The following is a 19,963-nucleotide window of genomic DNA, read 5'->3' on the forward strand; positions in this document are numbered from 1 at the left end:
ACGGGTTCAGCTGCCAAATTTTACGGGCAAATATGAAGAGTGGCAAACGTTTTAAGATATGTTTAGGTCTTTAGTGCGTGAAAACAAAGGATTATCTCCGGTGCAAAAATTACAATATTTTAAAAGTAATCACTCGGGCGAGTCTCATTTATTGCTGCGTAATTCCCCAACAACGCAGTTAAGCTATGAAGATACGTGGGATCAATTAGTGCAGCGTTATAATAATAAAAGCTATAATTGTAATTCAGTACTGCAAACATTATTTTCACAAAAGAAGATAAATGTCGAGTCAGCTGGTGCCGTGAAGAATTTATTAGATACGACCTCATCATGTTTATTATCGTTGACGAACATGGGCATTAAAACTGATAGCTGGGATGTAATCATAGTTTATCTTCTTCTTCGATCCGTTTTCCTCACTACTGAGGGTCGTGACCGCCATGATTTTTGTTGAGCACAGTTCGGATAATATCGCGCCATTTGCTGCGGTTCTCGGCTGTTTGCATAGCATCATGAACTGAAGTGTGGAGAGATGTCCGAACTTGACCGGACCAACGTATCGGGCTTCGTCCTCGAGGTCTCTTTCCTTCGATCTTACCGGTGACCATAAGTTTTTCGAGATTGCCACCGGATTTTCTGGCTATGTGACCGAAGTACTCGAGGATCCTCTGAAGGCAAATAGTCGAGAGCCTTGTTCTAATGAATAGTTGTTTAAGTATTGGTCTTGTGCGCTATCCATGGTATTTGTAGCTCTCCAGCACCACATCTCGAAAGCATCTATGTGTTTTCGATCTGCAGCTTTTAATGTCCATGTCTCAGCGCCATACATAAATATGGAAAATACCAGGGTTCTGACAAGCTTAGATTTGGTGCGGGTTGAGATGTTTATTTGTATGGTGATACGTGCAATACATTTAGAAGCCGTAACCGATTTGTCTGCAAAAGGCTTTTTAGCTGCATTTAGACGATTCACTGCTAGACGAGGTCACTGCAAGGATTTGTATAGTGACAATGGTACCAACTTTGTTGGTGCCGCTAAATTATTGAAAGAGATGTTTGATAGGTGCCAATCTTCTCTTCCCAATAAAATAACACAAGCTCTCACATTGGAAGGAACTACTTGGCACTTCATCCCTCCGCATGCACCAAACTTTGGAGGACTGTGGGAAGCGGGAGTGAGAAGTACTAAGACACACTTATACAAGGTAAAATAGGTACACATACATTGACATATAGAGAGTTATCTACAATACTTACACATGTAGAAGCTTGTCTTCATTCGCGCCCTATTAGTATACTCGATGATAACACGCAAGACCCACGCGTGATCCTTTAATCTATTTAGCTGACAAAAACATTAAAGATAACTGAACAAACTAAACAAACAGACCCGAATGTGGGTGATGTAGTTGTATTAAAAGATGATAATGTTCCGCCAGCTAAATGGATTTTAGGCAAGGTTTCAATAAATTTCCTGGACCTGATAACATTACTCGTGTTGTTTCTTAAAAAATGCTGTATATGCCATCAAAAACACTGCTTGTAAAAAAATCCAAGCCTCGCCATTCAGCTCTTCCACCGTAAAAAGTCGTAAGATCCATGCAATCCAAGTCGGTTGATGCAGTCTCTACTTAAGAGACCTTCTGTCTTAAGGTATTATCTCACTATCTAACCTAACAACATCTATGGGACCATATCAATATTAAAAATATTTTATGTTTCAAATAAATAGATTGGATTTGGCAATCGTACTAAACAAACTAATTTAATTTAATATACATATACTTGTGAGATACATTGTTTTTTTTATAATATAGAGGAAACAGACTGAGCTGGAGCGCCTCGGAAAAGTATATCTTCCTTACCGCACTCTTGAAACTAGAACATAGCAGCGCTTAAGATGCAAAAAATGATCTAGTGGTGGTGCCGCTGGAAGCGGTGATACCACAAACAGTTCACATTGTGTTTTAATCGCATCATATCGCAGCACATGAGTAACATTACTACGATTGCCAAGTCCAATCTATTTATTTGAAACATAAAATATTTTTAATATTGATATGGTCCCATAGATGTTGTTAGGTTAGATAGTGAGATAATACCTTAAGACAGAAGGTCTCTTAAGTAGAGACTGCATCAACCGACTTGGATTGCATGGATCTTACGACTTTTTACGGTGGAAGAGCTGAATGGCGAGGCTTGGATTTTTTTACAAGCAGTGTTTTTGATGGCATCTCATTCCTTTTTGTAGGTATGCCTACTTTTTTTCTTTTCCGGGACCTTCTATTACTTAAATGTCAACAACAGATTTTTTTAAAGCTCTCTCACTGTCTTACGAGAATGAGCGTTCTTTTTTGTAGGTAATATTTGTAGTTATTGTAAGAATTATTATTTGAAGAGTATATTAATAAAACATATTTTCCGCTACACCACGTTTTTATTCATTTCTATTTTAATCTTGAGTCACCGAACAATATCATTTTATACACAACCAGTAATATAGATTACAATTTATATTAAAAAGGTTCTTACAATACGCCCCCTTTATCTATATTACCCACCTATAACAAAACTCTACATAAATACTACCAAACATAACTCTTTCGTGGAACTGGCTAAATAGTTGAATCTCCACTAAACTCTGACACGGTAGACTACTGTTACTATCTGAGTTACCTTTTGTTTATTTCAAATCAACCTCCATTGAAGTTGACACGGACTTACAAACGGACATACCAACGCTTGCAATAATTTTAAAATACATTGTTTTTGGTCTCAAATAATCACTCAGTCATCTATAAGCATGTTATCACGCGCAGGTCCAACAAGAACTCAAGTTTGATTTTATTTTAGCACAAATTACGATCAGGCCTACACTCAGGCCGTTACAGGACCACTCTCTGAAATTAAATCACATGTTAAAAAGTTGTAAAATTTAGTTTATTTCCTCTCTCTTACAGGATAACGCCTATTACTATCATTACTTATATCAACATCAATTATTCCACTATATGATAGTGTCGCTTATAAGGGTAAAATTCTGGAAAGTAATGTTATGTTATGACAAATTAAAGTAAAAGGAAAATTTTGAAGAAAATACATATATTTTCATAACTTGGCATACTAATCCTTAAGGATTATACATAACATATGACTTATGTTTAATTCTTTAGGACTATACATAAGTCATAAAATTGAAGAATTTGTTGGTTAATCAACTAATTCTTCGATGTTATGGCTTATGATTTTCAATATCTCAATTCAATATAATATATATTGTTAAGTAATCACTCGGATTTGACTCGAAAAAGTCATTCTCGTAAATTGTCAACTTTACATCTGTATGTATACGCATAGCAAGTTACAAACGCATAGCAATTTACAAATCTATTATAATGGTCCTAAAAATAACCTTAACTAAGTCGAACATAAAAATATAAATTCTTGGAGAACAAAACGTCCGCTTTCGAATGATTTAAAACATAAGGCCAAAAAATTGTTAATATGCGAAATATTTAAATTAATGAATGGCGGTAACTTAACTGCCAAATTATTATGAAAAAAATTAAATTATAAAAAAATTAAAAATGAGGCTTTTCCTTTACTTTGTCATTTATCATTACTTTCAAGAATTTTATCCTTATAAGCAACACTATGAGGTAGTGGAATAATATAGAGGGTGTATTTTTTTTCAAATATTACGTAAGTTGAAAACATGATTTTTTATTTGTGTAGATATTGGTTTGTCTTTAATGCCATTTGGTAGGTTTAGGTCTAAAACGGATAGGGCAAAAGGAATTGTGTAATTAGGGTAATCCGTTTAAAAGTTATTAAGGATTTTACATTGTGAACTTCGTAAAATTTTATAATTATGTATGCTTATTTTCATACAAACATTTATTTAAGCGCAACAAGGGCGAAATTTGCCTAAACATTTGTTTCCTTGGAAACAAACTTATTATTATTTTATAATACGGTGACAGTTGCTTTACCTCACGACAGTTATTGTATTTTGTGTATGTTACGGTTAGATTGCAGAATACGTTAGCATATACATTAACTAGTTAGTCTCAAGATTAGCTAGAAGATAATAATATGCAGATTAACTATGTATTAAAATTCAAAACATCTTTTCAGACTTTTTTTCGTTCGTTTCGGCTTTCGTTCTTAGGGCTAAAACATATGCCTTTTTACGACATAACGACGTATCGTGACACATAGCGACATCATGCCGCAAAGCGATATTGTTTCTTGAAAATATGCAATGTTTGTCGTAAATTCATGACACGACGAGGCATCATGGCATGCACGAAACGACGTAAGGGGTGAAAATTGATACAATCTTCGTTTTGTACTTTAGGTAATGGGCAAGCTAATCTGCGTTTTATCTGATTAGGCACATTAGCCGTAACATATTATTTTTATTCTCATGACATTTGTCAGAAATTCGGAATGTTTTTGATATTATATTACTTTTTAGGGTTCCGTACCTAAAGGGTAAAAACGGAACCTATTACTAAGCTGTCCGTTTTTCTGTCTGACATAGAGCTCTATTTCTGGAACCTTAATAGATATAAACTTAAAATTTTTACGGAATATGTATAATGATGGCCGCTTTAACAACAAGTACTATAAATAAAAAGAAAAACTTTCAAATAAAGGAGAGTTTTTTTTTCTTTATGAGGAGGAAATCTTCAAAAGGTACCCGCTGACGTGGAAGTGACGCGGGGTTATGTGGGACTTTTACCGCACTAAAACCCCCCGGTGGCCGTCCTCAATGTTTGTTGGAGAACCCTGGGATCTCCGACGGAACGCAACCGAAGTCCTCCAAGCGCGATGCCCCGATCGAGCTCTGCCCTGGGGGAGCAGGTTTCGCTCCTCCCAAACTATCCGGTGTTCACGACGGTATGCGACCACACATACCGCCGTCCTTCCCGGGGACACTTATAGGACGGTTCGAGCTCCCACTCTTGCCACGCCCAACTCCGGAAGCCCCCTTTTAGTCGCCTCTTACGACAGGCAGGGGATATCGTAGCCCTATTTTAGTCCAGGAACTACAGGGACAAACATATAAGGACCTGCTATTTTTTGGCGTTTTTCACTTTATCGTTTTTTTATCTATTGAACCGTAATAGATGTTACAGTTGACATTTTCACAATACATTCTATGGCTGCTATAATATCAATTAGTAAATATAAAAAACACATGATTTTTTGGTACGGAACCCTCAGTGTACGAGTTCGATTCGCACTTCACCCATTATTTGTATTGAAGTTAAATTGAAGTTGGAATTGAATACTTCTTTTGTCTCGAGAATAAAAACAATTGACGTCGCCTATAATAGTAGGGGAGCCCAAGAGGGGATTTCGAGAGTGACTCGAACGCGGCAGATTAAGATATGGAAGATACCTTACATCCTATACAGTATCTTAAACCATCCATTTGGAGGGTGCGCACGGGGAAAATATCGTGAAATCTATAGTAGCTTAATTACATGCTGAAAACAATAAATTTATAACAATCTGACGATTTGCGGGTGGCGTAATAAGGTTGCAAAAAAATCGTTACCTGGACATACTTGAGCGCGGTATTTTTTTTAATATAAAGGAAATAATGCTAGAAAACGGGTAACATCATAATCATACCACACGTTTATGTAGTAAAAAACAGTCATTTAAAAAGAGAATATGTACATACACTATCTGATAGCGTCACTGAAAATATATTTTTTTTTTCAAATCGTCGGTATAAAAAGACCCCTCCACTAAATCGTCAGATGAAGGGTTATGAGAAGTAAAACATCAGCTGGAATTTCCTGTATAATAATCTTACGCCCTCGAGTGTGTCAAGATAACGATTTTTTTTTACATTTTCGAAGAGTCGAATCGAATCTTTCGAATGGGCGACTCATCTGGGGTAACTTAATATCGCCTTTTGAAAATCTAATGCACTGGTGTAATTTTTTTTCTCCATATCCGTGAATCGAAAAATATCATACAAACTTTTTTTCACTCACTAAAGTGTAATCCATACAATCGTATAGGTCCAAACGAGTTCGCTCGAGTTTCTTCCCATTAAGCATCATGGGCTCCCCTACTACTCGTACATTTCGCGAACAAGAACACAGATTCATTAACTGCAAATGTAACTTTGTAATCCTATATACTTATATAGGATACAAAGTTATTGTATGTAGTTGGTGTATCTAGATAACCGGAAAGAAATTGCAAAATATTATAGTTTTTCCGTGAGTTATATACTAAACACTAATTGTATTCTCAATCTTAACCTTCTATGTCTGCTAGAAGTGCCTTAACATTTTGATGATCGGTCAGTCAGTGAGTGACAAAATTACGAACTTTGACTACTTGTAATTCTTAAACTACTGGTTCAAATTAAATGAAATTGGTAATACACCGTGTCTATACAATGCTTGCTTGGTTTCTAGCTTCATATGCAACGAAGTTACAGGGGGTCAAAAATGGGCCGAATTGCTTCGGGAAAAGTATGGTACGGCCGTGCCGCTTCTTTTGGCTCGACTTGGCGGAGGCACTGCCGTGCCTCCAGATAAACGTCCATTTAGTAAAATTTGCATATTGTGTAGGACAGACAAAATTGACTATAATGAATGTAAAAGTAACATAAATTAGCTTATACATTATTTCTTTTAAGATGTTGTAGAAAGGTAACTTTTTAAGTGTATATTATCCGCATGGTGGGCGGAGATTATGTATCTTTATTAACAATCTATGTATTGTTTAAAATAATTTTTTTTTTTTTTATAATTATTATACTTAATTGTTTAAAATATGTATAAGTATTATTCATTTATGTTTTGGATATTTTGTTTTACAGTCCACTAGTTTCCTTTAAAATTTATATAAGATCAGGGGCTATTTTCTTTTGAAGCATAACACACTGTGATTCATCTAAAAACAAAGTTTATTTATTAAATACAATATTTACATTTACATATAAAATATCAACTAAAGCTTAGGTACTTACCTAAAACAAAGAATCGATAATTAAATGTCCATGCTTATTATTGTTAACTTAAATATTATTTTACGTATTTAAATCAAACTAATACACAAACATAGCTAGGTTTTCAAGAAATTATAAAATAATATTGAAAAATACGACTTTTATACAACATTGTCAAATGACAAATGTCATCAAAGCTTATATTTATATTACATACTTATATACAGGGTGAATTTTTCAAACGAGCCTTCAGGGCCAAATCCGAAACTATAAGGATTAGCGGAAAATGCTGAAAGGAGTTACTAGGCCGATTTTGATAAAAACTAAATCTGCATCATTACTTTTTTAAAATAAATAAACTTTTTCCCTAGCCGGGAATCGAACGAGTTCATTTTGAAAAAAATACACCTCTATATTATTCCACTATCTGATAGTGTAGCTTATAAGGATCAAAATCTGGGAAGTAATGATAAATGGCAAACTAAAGGAAAAGCCTAAATTAAACTAACTTGACCGTTCTTCCAAACCTAATAAAACATGAGAGTAGCGTACTTGACTTTTCCGAACGTTTCCTATTACGTCTTACCTATCTATCCGTCCCTTTCTAACGGTCCGGCGACCCTCACTCACCGTGACGGAGGTTTGCAGGTAGCTGCAATGCCTCTTGCGATCATTGGCGTCTTGACTTTCGATCCGAACGGACGTAGCCCCAAGATATAAGAGATTAGTGTTCAGTTACTTAATATTAAAATACAGTGATTATTACGGAATATATTATTATCTTGTGGTGAGTTTTTTAAATATTTTTTAAATTTTAAGTTTGTGGTATGCCTAATTACCACAATACTTTACAGTGGTCTTTGCATTAATATCCGTTGAAGGATTATTAATGTGTTGTTAAAATCTACCCTCCAATAATTAATATTATTATAGCAATTTTAACAAAGTATATTTCAATAAAATGGTGTTACCATTCGATTCTTAATGCTTATTTTCAGTTTTCTTGTAGTTTTGGAATAACTATGGAGGGATCTAACTGCATAAGTACTGCACAGGGTGCGCAGAAATATCCTAGAAAACGGAAGGAACAGGAAACTAGTCCCTCTGACTCCGACACAACAAGTTCGGAATCTAGTTCAAGAGGTAAGTCAAAAGCTAAACGACGCCGCGATCGTAAATATGAAAATTATTCAGGGAAATCAATATGCTGAAAAATCAAATTAATAGTTCTAAATCCAATAACTACCCACAACAATGTTGTAGTTATAATGATCAATGCGACTACGTTGATCTTAATTGTAGCGACGAGTTAATTGACGAGGCGGGTCCTTCTCCTACGGGGAAACCTGTTGAACTCACCTGGACTTTGGGCACCAAAACACAGGAGCCTTCGATACCAGCCGCAGACCCGGTGTATGTGCAACAACTAAGTGGCATACAACGGTGGAACAGTACAACCAAAAAGAGTGGAACAGTGTCAGATACGCCGATGTACAGAAGCTGTACGTCCGCTCGCCCGGCTTTACTGCTTTACAAGCTAATGACGAGGTTAGGCGTTACGACGTGTCACGTTCTGACGCTACCTTAGACAAAGCATTTGCAGGAACCACTTACGCTCTTCTGAAGCAACGTGAGGCTTTAAAAGGCGAGTTCACGAAGTTTTTGACTTGGGTGAACGAACAAGGATCATCATTATCGTACAACACGATATATGATAAAATAAATGAAATATTCACCAACGGTGAATACGTTAAGGCGTATAACGATACCCTTCAAATAGTGTGTGGCCATAGGGCCGAAATTATACAGCGCAGGCGAGAGGCTACCCTAGCGTCTGTGAAGGATATTTACCATAGAAGTGCTTTCGTAAAATACCCCCAACTATAAACAACTTGTTTAATGTGGACAAATTCAGCGCTTTGATAGAAAAGTTCGGTGGAATGTAAATATTTTCTGGCCTAATTATAAGGATCGCAAAACCCCTGCACCGCAGAACGATCCGAGCCCGTCTACCTCAGCCTTGCATGAATACGGCAAAGCGACCAGTCGGCCCCAAAACAATAGAGGTAACGCCTCGAGGGGTTCGTTCAAACGAAATTCGTTTCATAGCGGAAAGAGCTCTAGAGGCCATCATAACTGCAAGTCCTCAAAAGAACCACAGTCCCGCTCCCCCTTATCCCACCGGGATCGGGGAAGTCGGCAACGGTCACAATTCTGACAATCAAATCACATTTGTTGCCGGTCAGCTCACGTTTCACTACAAACAATGGCAACGCCTGGGAGCACCGGTGCACATCTTAAAGATGATAAAAGGGTATCATATACCGTTCGAGGCCAAACCCCCGCTGTATATACCCAACTCTCGCATCAGAATGACACAATCATCTCCAGAGATGGATGTCATCATAACAAAAATGCTCAGACACGGGGTACTCGAACCTGCGGACCTCTCTCCGAGCTTCATATCGCCCATATTTTTGAGACCAAAAAGCGACGGCACGTCGCGACACATTTTCAACCTGAAGCGGTTAAACCAATACGTACAACCAGAAAGGTTCAGACTAATAAATGTACAGCGAGTTCCCGATATCTTACAACCTTACGACTGGATGGAAAAATTGGACATTCTCCAGGCCTACTTTCATCTCCCGGTTACCGCAGCTCACAGGAGATTCCTTCGGTTATTGTACAAAAGAAAATTAATGCAAATGACGTGTCTGCCCTTCGGGCTAAGCACAGCACTAAAGTCTTTCGCGGCAATGACAGAACTTCGCTGGTGGCTTCAGCACTACAAGACCCGGTCCGAAATACACATACATGCCTCAGTGATCATCGATCATTGGCTCGCATGTTTTCACCAGGCAGAGTTGGAGTATTAGGTTTGGAAGAAGGTAAGTATGTTTAATAAACGTTTTATTGTAAGGTAAAACGTCACTATTTTGAGAAAATACATATTTTTTCATACTAATTTGGCAGTTAAGTTTCCGCCATTCATCAATTTAAACATTTCGCATATTAACATTTTTTTTTGGCTCAATGTTTCAAATCATTCGAAAGCGGAAGTTTTGTTCTACAAGAATTTACATTTTTATGTCCGACTTAGTTAAGGTTATTAACACGCTTTTATTAGCTTCAGACGTATGTATGTTGGTATGTTGGTATGTTAGTATGTTAGTATGTAACGGAATCTTTCAACATGATTTTAACCCCCTTCAAAACGTCGGATTAACCCGAAATTTGGCATACTTATTAAGGACCGATGACAATTCAATATTTTAAACATTAATAGTTTTGTACCATTGTCCTTATCAACATCCTCTGGATTAACGATTTTCGAGGCGAGATTTTTCAAACACCTTCAGCAAAGCTCATCGCAACTTTAGATTGCAAATAATAATTATTGCTATTTAGTTTCAATAGGCGTAACTTTTATATCGTGATTTTTAGTTTAGAAAATAATAATGTTATTTCCCTATAACTCAAATGTTCTGAAACATATCTATAATGCCCTCTTGTAGAATGATTTTTAGGATTCCGTACTCAAAGGTTAAAACGAAACCCTCTGCGGTCTGTTCGTCTGTCGTTGGGCTTTATCTCTTAAATCGTAATAGATAGACACTTGATTTTTTTACAAACGATGAATAATGGTGGTCGCTATAACGAGAAATACTAAAAATTAATAAATAATTATAGTTCAAAAAACTAAAAAACACGCTTTTATGATAAAATCAACTAAAAAGTAGAAAATAATTTTCAATCTAAGAATCAATTAAGGAACAGTAAATAGTATAATTGTGGAAAAAGTGTGGGGTGCTTTTCGAACCTGATAAATGGAGATTTTATCATAAAAGCGTGTTTTTTAGTTTTTTGAACTATAATTATTTTTAGAACCATTATAATAGATTTAACTTGCTATGGACGGAGTTTCGTTTAATACAGAAGTAAAGTTGACAATTTGCGAGAATGACTTTTTCGAGTCAAACCCGAGTGATTACTAAACTAAAAGGTATAAAAAATCATATTTAACGTTGAAACGAATTTGTAAACTATAAACAATAGGAATTTACTATTTAATCAGTTATCTATTTTTATTAAAAAATAAATCCTGAAAACGGCGGTAATTTATTTGCAAAACTATTACTCTCTCATACTAAGCCGTATGTCATGGTCATAACATCGAATAATTAGTTGATTAACCAACAAATTCTTCAATGGTATGACTTATGTGTTTCTAAAGAATTATACATAAACCATTTGTTATGTATAATCCTCAAGGATTAGTATGCCAATGTATGGAAAAATATGTTATTTCACAGAATTATATATTTGTGCCCTTCGCAGTTGAGACGATGGGACCGTGGGGACCAGAAGCGAAGCAATTTTATAAAGAATTGTCTTCGCGCTTGATTGAGACCTCTGGTGACCCAAGAGCTGGAGCTTACCTCGGTCAACAAATAAGTTTGGCCATACAACGAGGTAATGCTGCTAGTGTCTTGGGTACACTACCGCGGGGCAGCGATCTGGCTCATTTATTTTATTTATTATAGTTTTAGTTATTTTTTTGATTACTGTAAATATTTTTATTTCTATTTGTTTTAAATTTAGTTTAAGTATATTTTGTAATTGTTTAATAACTTTGCCGATATAATAGATAGATAGGATAGAACTTAGAGTTATTCCAGTGCTTAAATAATACTTAAAAATATGTATTTTCTTTAAAATTTTCATTTCCTTTAATTTGTCACATAACGTTACTTCCCAGAATTTGATCTTTATAAGGGACACTATCAGATAGTGGAATAATATAGAGGGCGTATTTTTTTTCAAAATTAACTCGTTCGATTCCCGGCTAAGGAAAAATATATTTTAAAAAACGAATGATACAGTTTTAGTTTTTATCAAAATCGGCCTCGTAACTCCTTTTAGCATTTTTTGCTAATACTTATAGTTTGGGATTTGGCCCTGAAGACCCGTTTGAAAAATTCACCCTGTATATTTATCTAAAAACTATGTTTTGGTGGGCGGAATGTATAAAGATGGGTCATTTTTTAGGGGTTGATGGTGTGATGATGCGATTAGGTGCCGGGTTTAGTAATTATAAAAATCAATTTACGCAACACTATTTTTATTCACACACACTAGTCCACACATAGAATAGAACAGAAGGAGAAACATATACAACACATACATATAGCACACATAAAGTTCATAAGCGAAATAATATTTTAGCGGCGCGAAAGCATAAGGTGGCGCGGTGTAGCCATACATCGACTCGGTAACGACTACTCGTTGATTTGAATACGCGGCCCAAGCGCAGGCGGCCCGCTCGGGAGGGATCGCGCGCGCTCGGTGCCGCTCGGCCACACCGGCCGCGATAAGACAACTATATAAAACTACGATCTGTTTGTCCAACTTTTATACACAAAAATATTTTATATAATTTTTTTTATTTTATTGTTTTACATTATTATTGTATTTCCTTAATTTACTTATTATTTTATACTGTATTTTAAAATTGATTTAATATTTTTATTTTTACATTTTTTGCAATTTGTTTCTATTTTTACAAGTTTTAGATTTTATTTTCTTTACATTTTAATTTTACAGTTTTAATTTTAAATGGACAATTAAAGACTGTACGTCCACTACAATTTCATTTGACAGTTCAGTTCGGAATAAATGAGCAAAGAGTATACACGCGTTTTTATTAAATTTAATCCCGTTAAACGGAACGCGACCTTAATACACCGAACATTATTCATTATTATCCACACTAATATTATAAAGAGGAAAACTTTGTTTGTTTGTTTGGTTGTAATGAATAGGCTCAGAAACTACTGGACCGATTTTAAAAATTCTTTCACCATTCGAAAGCTACATTATCTACGAGTAACATAGGTTATATTTTATATGAAATATATTTGATAAATAGATTTTGAGGCGGTTCAAAGTTTACCGGGTCAGCTAGTATTATATAAACCTAGAATTATTTAAGAAATTAATATATAATATTAAATCTATATATAATATTAAAACTAATAAATAAATAAATAAATAAAAAAAAAAAAATCTTATTACTATAATAATATTAAATCTTATTACTATGGGAACGTGTGGTGGTGTGAAAGGTGAAGGGTTCGTAATGACTAATGACTTAATGAGTAAGAAACAGTCCCCTTGAAGACAGTTTATTATCCTCAAAAATTCAAACAAAAGAAGGTACAGTTAGTTAACAGTTCGATAGCCCACTAGATAGAAGTACAAAAGTGTACAAGGCAATCACTGAGAAAAGTTTACAACATACACTAAGTAGTAAATAATATGAAAGTTCGTTAAAGGTACATAACGAGACGATATTATAATAAAGCAAGCGACAGTGCAGCGACGCGGACGGTATAGATAGGCGGACGATGACCACAGAGGCACTACTCTGCAGAGTGCAGCGCGCACGCCGCCCGGGACCGGGAGGCCGGGACGCAGCTCACGCAGCGAGCGGCGGCCGGTTACAAGTCACAACACTTGCAACGTTACTTTGACAACGGTAAGAGACGCTAGTGCGCACCTTTGCCATTGCACGGCAAGCGGCCGTTCGGTAGTTTATTAAATATTAATTTCACCATACGGTATTTATGACGTGTATTTATGTATGTTTGTATGGATGCATAATATAAATAGACATGCATGTATGCATGTGTATTTGTATATATGAGTAGATGTATGAGTATATGAACGTGATTTTAATGAGTCACTATATGGCAAGTATGTGCTTGCAGAGGGTTTTCCCATGGTTTTACCACTTTGCTTTATTTGGTAGTGGAACATTTGGAATATTTCACGGCAAATACATACTTATAGTATGTACTCATGGTCCACCCCGACTAGTTTAAAGTTCAACTATTTAGTTCAACCGTTGAGCTAGTGATAATTTTGGTCCCACTAATTAAACTCATAAAAAGTATTTACACGCAGTTGAACTAATGAGGCGTGCTCATATAATATGAGGAAAATCAATGTATTACCAGCTGCAACGTCAACAAAACACCATTTTTTCCTTCCGACGTATAAATATAATGACCTAAATTATTGGTAAATCTAATTATACAGATTACATTATAAACGCATTATGCACTCATAGCCCCACACTAGGATCGTGTATCGAGGGCGGTTTTTGGACACACAAAGACGAATACACAAACACCCAGACCCAGAACACATATCTAATATCTAATTCATCATCCAGATATCTGTCTGGCCGGGGATCGAACCCGGAACCTTCGCGCCTCAGACCGGTATGGTGACCGTTCCGCCACGCGGGTCGTCAATAGCTTCATTATAATGAAATGCAATTGTTTATTTTAGTGTATCTGATTAATTATAAGTACTTATAACCATAATACATAACATAACCATGATGCATAACGGTGGCCGCTATAACAACAAATACTAAAAGTAAAATAAAGTAAAATAAAGTTGAATATTAAAGTCCCCCTTTCGGCCATACAACAATTCGGTATTTTGCGTCATTTTTCGATTTAACTCTTAAACCTTACTAGCAGGACAGTTAAAATTTTACAATCCATTTACTACTAAAACTGCTATTATAATAAATACAAATAAGAACAATAAAATATATTTTAATATAGTAATTTTAATTTTGTTTGTTATTGTTGCGTGTGTGTTTCATACGACTAAGTGTTGTGACGACTATTTCTTTCAATTGCAAGTAATATTATTGTAATAATAACTACAAACTAAGGATTCCAATTACTTTTTCGCGCTGTTGCCATAAATATAAAAAACACTGAACATTTGAAGATACGGAAGCTCCATGTGCGAGTTCCACTCGTACTGGGCCAATTATTCATCATAACAACAATAAAATAATCAAGACTTTGCTCCTTAGTGAATGATAAAATTAACAAAATAAATACCGGGTACGACAGCACGAGCGATGCTTTATTTAATCTTCTGAAAAGGATTAAATTAAGAAATAATTCATTTTCTTTTCTCCTTTTTATTAAACAAACAATCGATATATCGATGGCACATGCTTAGTGCCCTTGCGATATTAAATTGTGACTGTAAGTCGGTTCAAAAGACACTTCCCGATCATCTGTCTATCACGCGTAAGTGTAATGTACCTATTGTACACACAGATATATTATCCTACTGACGTTTTGTACATAATCCAAGTATTATATCTCGATTAATCCTAAACATACATATATATAAATTAAACAATTTATCCAATAACTCCATCAAGCTAGCGAAAAATGTTCAGCAAAAAATGTCTGTAACACATTAGTTAATATCCAATTAACTTCGAAAAAATCGAATTCCGATTTTCTAGGATGAAATATCGATTCACTGAATAGATCCATTACTGGAGATAGATTAAAATACTCGATATTTTTGCTCCAAAAATCGATTTTTCGATTAATCTCTGATCGCCATCCTTAATACCAACCTGAGTTTACTTCCTGTTCATAAGTGACTTTCACAAACTTGACTCAACTTTAATGTAACTTTTCATAGCACTGGAACGCATAAAACTGTAATTGATTATCACTTAATAACGTATCTAATAATTCGAATCTTCCAACCGGTAGGCGTTCAGCCGTGTCGACCGCGAGTGCCGAGTGCCGAGCGCCGAGTGCCGGAACTGCCGGAGTCAAATGGGTAACTCGCGAGTTACACGCTTTTAAAACAGTGGTCAGGTGTGGTGCGGTGACAATGAGCGTTCTTCCTCTAACTGTTTCTTTTAGAGTAATACACTCAAGAAATATAGTGTTTTGGAACACAAAATTTACAAATTGCATTAAATTCAAATTACATAAGGTTCAAATCCCAGGCTATACCTCTGATTTTCCATAGCTTTTAGGGTAAAGGATATTATCGTGAGGAAACCTGTTTATCTGAGAGATCCTAAAAAAATCTGTGGTATATGAAATCTACCATTTCGCACTTGGCCAACGCCGTGGACTACGGATTAATCCTTCTCATTCTGAGATTCATGCTTAGGGGTGGGATGTTAACGATGTGTGGGTTAATGATGATAATGACGATCTTACAAGGAAATAAAAAATAAAAACGTATTTATTTAATATGTACCCAAATTAAACTCATATCATACATGATTTGGTCAGTATTATGGGTATCAATAAATGGAGTCAAAAGCTTGAAAAGGGTTTATATAATCGCATATGAAAAGTTACAATCAAATCATTTTTGGGTTTGACGTCATTTAGTAAATACTAACAATATGGTGGCAGGACTGGCAAAATGCCACAGGCCCCAGCCTGATGGGGCACCCGGCCCGAGAGGTTGCGAGCTCAACTAAAAAATAAATAAGTACTTTTCATAAGTTTACAGTATGTGCATGAAAAGAAAGGTCGCTGGGACCAAATAGTCACTAAACTACATATTCGTGAGCGATAATTTCTTAGTGCCACAGGCAATGAATTTGATACGGGTCTGATACGGTATAGTTACGCAACTGGTACTCCTATATATAGATAATAATATATCTGAGAAGTTGATGAAAAAATAAATATGTTCTTTCCTCCTAGCTAAGTAAACTATAATGAATAAATCTTTCTTGTTCGTATTTTATTCCAAATGCAAAGTAAATAGCAAATTTACATGTTTAATTTTTGTAGATTTAAATTTTTGGGTTTGGGGTCGTTCAAGTATTACGTAACGCAATTTGGGGGGGAGGGGGGTCTTGTGAAACGTTACGATGCGTTACAGGGGCGGGAGGGGGTCTTCCGTAATACACGTTACGTAACATTTTTTAATAAAAAAATAGGGAATTAAACCTCCTAAATTGGCAACCCTTTTCATTTACGTTTTAGCGGAAATCGCATATTTCACGGGGAATCCCTAAATTGTATTGTACGTCATTTAATGTTGTTTCCATTGTCAGTATTCGTTCGTAGTGTTTATAGACAAGTAGAGATGGATTGTACTAGGTAAATTTAGGACTAGGTATGCCTGTTCCCATAGTCCCATAAAGTCTCATTAGTTAGTACAATTTGGTGTGGACTAGGTACTTATTCTTGACTAAGAAGCTAGTTCGTTCATGCCTTGCATCAATACGTAAGGGCGGTAAGGTTTGCACGCGCACTCACTAGTAATAATGAATTGTAATCTTTCCTTCATACTTTATGCAGGCTTAGGACTATCGACGTTAGATTTATCGAAATAGTAGTTTGATTTATCATTAAAGGTTTCGTGAGCCGGCGCGGCGTCCACCTACATGACATTCGTATAGATTCGGAATAGATGCACGACTGAACAATTCCGAATTTTCACACATTTGACATTTCATACTTAATTCGCATCGAGTATCTGTTTGATCCGACAGCGACTAGGTGTAGTTAAAAAGGACAAGTATATTTTTGCCTGCCCATGAGTTGATGTTTTATTAGTTTTTACTCTTATTCGCATTAAAAATCTCTTGTTTTATTTCTTAGTATTATAAAGTGAATATGTAAGTTTATTATTGAATGAATTTGAATTTGAATTCTTTTAATATTTATTGGATTACTCAGACCGGACTACTAATTTTACGCGGACTATACTGATACTGATAATTCTGCGAATTCTGGTGATGCGAGCAACGGGAAAACCGTACTCTTTCCTCATCGGTCCTCGAAATATAATTATATTTAGTTATTATATTACCCAAAACGTATAACGCGAATCAGTTCGTAAATGACAAGCCTCCTTTAATAACAAATATTGGCCAAGTGCAAGTCGAACTTCCATGTGCGAGCACATGGAGGTTCCGTGCCACCCAATGTTCATTTTTTTAGTATTTATTACTATAAGTTAAATGTTGAAATTGTTCTGACCATTGCGTCAATCGGTCGTTCTGTTAATAACATTGCGTCCTTTGCGACGCAATTTTATTTTTTGGGTGTAGGAGGGCCATTCTGGGGCCAGCCCAGTCCAATAGTGGCGAACGGCGATCCCGCATAAACACCGAGATTGAGGATCAAGTGGCCGAGCCTAACATCATAGGAGCAATTAAATCCCACCGTCTTCGCTGGCTTGGCCACGTTGTAAGAATGAGCGAGGATCGCGGCGTCAAGCGCGCGTACTTGGGGCGTCCAAATGGTCGACGCCCTGTTGGCCAAATACCGCTGGGCAGACAGGGTCGAGGCAGATTTGGGCGAACTTAAAGACAATAACTGGCCTGAGACTTCGCAAAACAGGGACAAGTGGCGAAATTTTGTGTCGGAGGCCAAGACTCACTTTGGGTCGCTGCGCCAGCGGAGTAAGTAAGTAAGTAGTAGTTGGTGTAGGAGGGGTTAGTGTAGAGCTAACGGTGCTTGTCGGGCAACCTTCACGAGTGTCCGTGTAAGCGGTAATGTGCGATGCACCCTGGGCGGCGCGGCCAACAGCAATTGTAGTTGGCGGCCGGCGAATAGCCCGACCCCAATCCCCACGTGTGCAGGTACTGTGCCGATGGATGCGTAGCTGGTCCACCTCCGATACCTGGCGTCCTCGGAGAGTACAAAGCCTTATTCCAGCATGCGGGGCTCTGCTGGGATGGATAGTTTAGTTCCCTAGCTAAAACCGTGGCCCTTAGCAGGCCGATTAAGATATGAACAAAAATATGCCATCAAAAACACTGCTTGTAAAAAAATCCAAGCCTCGCCATTCAGCTCTTCCACCGTAAAAAGTCGTGAGATCCATGCAATCCAAGTCGGTTGATGCAGTCTCTACTTAAGAGACCTTCTGTCTTAAGGTATTATCTCACTATCTAACCTAACAACATCTATGGGACCATATCAATATTAAAAATATTTTATGTTTCAAATAAATAGATTGGATTTGGCAATCGTTCTAAACAAACTAATTTAATTTAATATACATATACTTGTGAGATACATTGTTTTTTTATAATATAGAGGAAACAGACTGAGCTGGAGCGCCTCGGAAAAGTATATCTTCCTTACCGCACTCTTGAAACTAGAACATAGCAGCACTTAAGACGCAAAAAATGATCTAGCGGTGGTGCTGCTGGAAGCGGTGATACCACAAACAGTTCACATTGTGTTTTAATCGCATCATATCGCAGCACATGAGTAACATTACTACGATTGCCAAGTCCAATCTATTTATTTGAAACATAAAATATTTTTAATATTGATATGGTCCCATAGATGTTGTTAGGTTAGATAGTGAGATAATACCTTAAGACAGAAGGTCTCTTAAGTAGAGACTGCATCAACCGACTTGGATTGCATGGATCTCACGACTTTTTACGGTGGAAGAGCTGAATGGCGAGGCTTGGATTTTTTTACAAGCAGTGTTTTTGATGGCATCTCATTCCTTTTTGTAGGTATGTCTACTCTTTTTCTTTTCCGGGACCTTCTATTACTTAAATGTCAACAACAGATTTTTTTAAAGCCCTCTCACTGTCTTACGAGAATGAGCGTTCTTTTTTGTAGGTAATATTTGTAGTTATTGTAAGAATTATTATTTGAAGAGTATATTAATAAAACATATTTTCCGCTACACCACGTTTTTATTCATTTCTATTTTAATCTGGAGTCACCGAACAATATCATTTTATACACAACCAGTAATATAGATTACAATTTATATTAAAAAGGTTCTTACAATACGCCCCCTTTATCTATATTACCCACCTATAACAAAACTCTACATAAATACTACCAAACATAACTCTTTCGTGGAACTGGCTAAATAGTTGAATCTCCACTAAACTCTGACACGGTAGACTACTGTTACTATCTGAGTTACCTTTTGTTTATTTCAAATCAACCTCCATTGAAGTTGACACGGACTTACAAACGGACATACCAAACGCTTGCAATAATTTTAAAATACATTGTTTTTGGTCTCAAATAATCACTCAGTCATCTATAAGCATGTTATCACGCGCAGGTCCAACAAGAACTCAAGTTTGATTTTACTTTAGCACAAATTACGATCAGGCCTACA

The sequence above is a fragment of the Epargyreus clarus genome, unplaced genomic scaffold (assembly GCF_041222505.1).
Source record: "Epargyreus clarus isolate Ecla_fem2 unplaced genomic scaffold, WU_Ecla_fem_2.2 ptg000002l, whole genome shotgun sequence".
NCBI classification, from domain to species: Eukaryota; Metazoa; Arthropoda; class Insecta; order Lepidoptera; family Hesperiidae; genus Epargyreus; species Epargyreus clarus.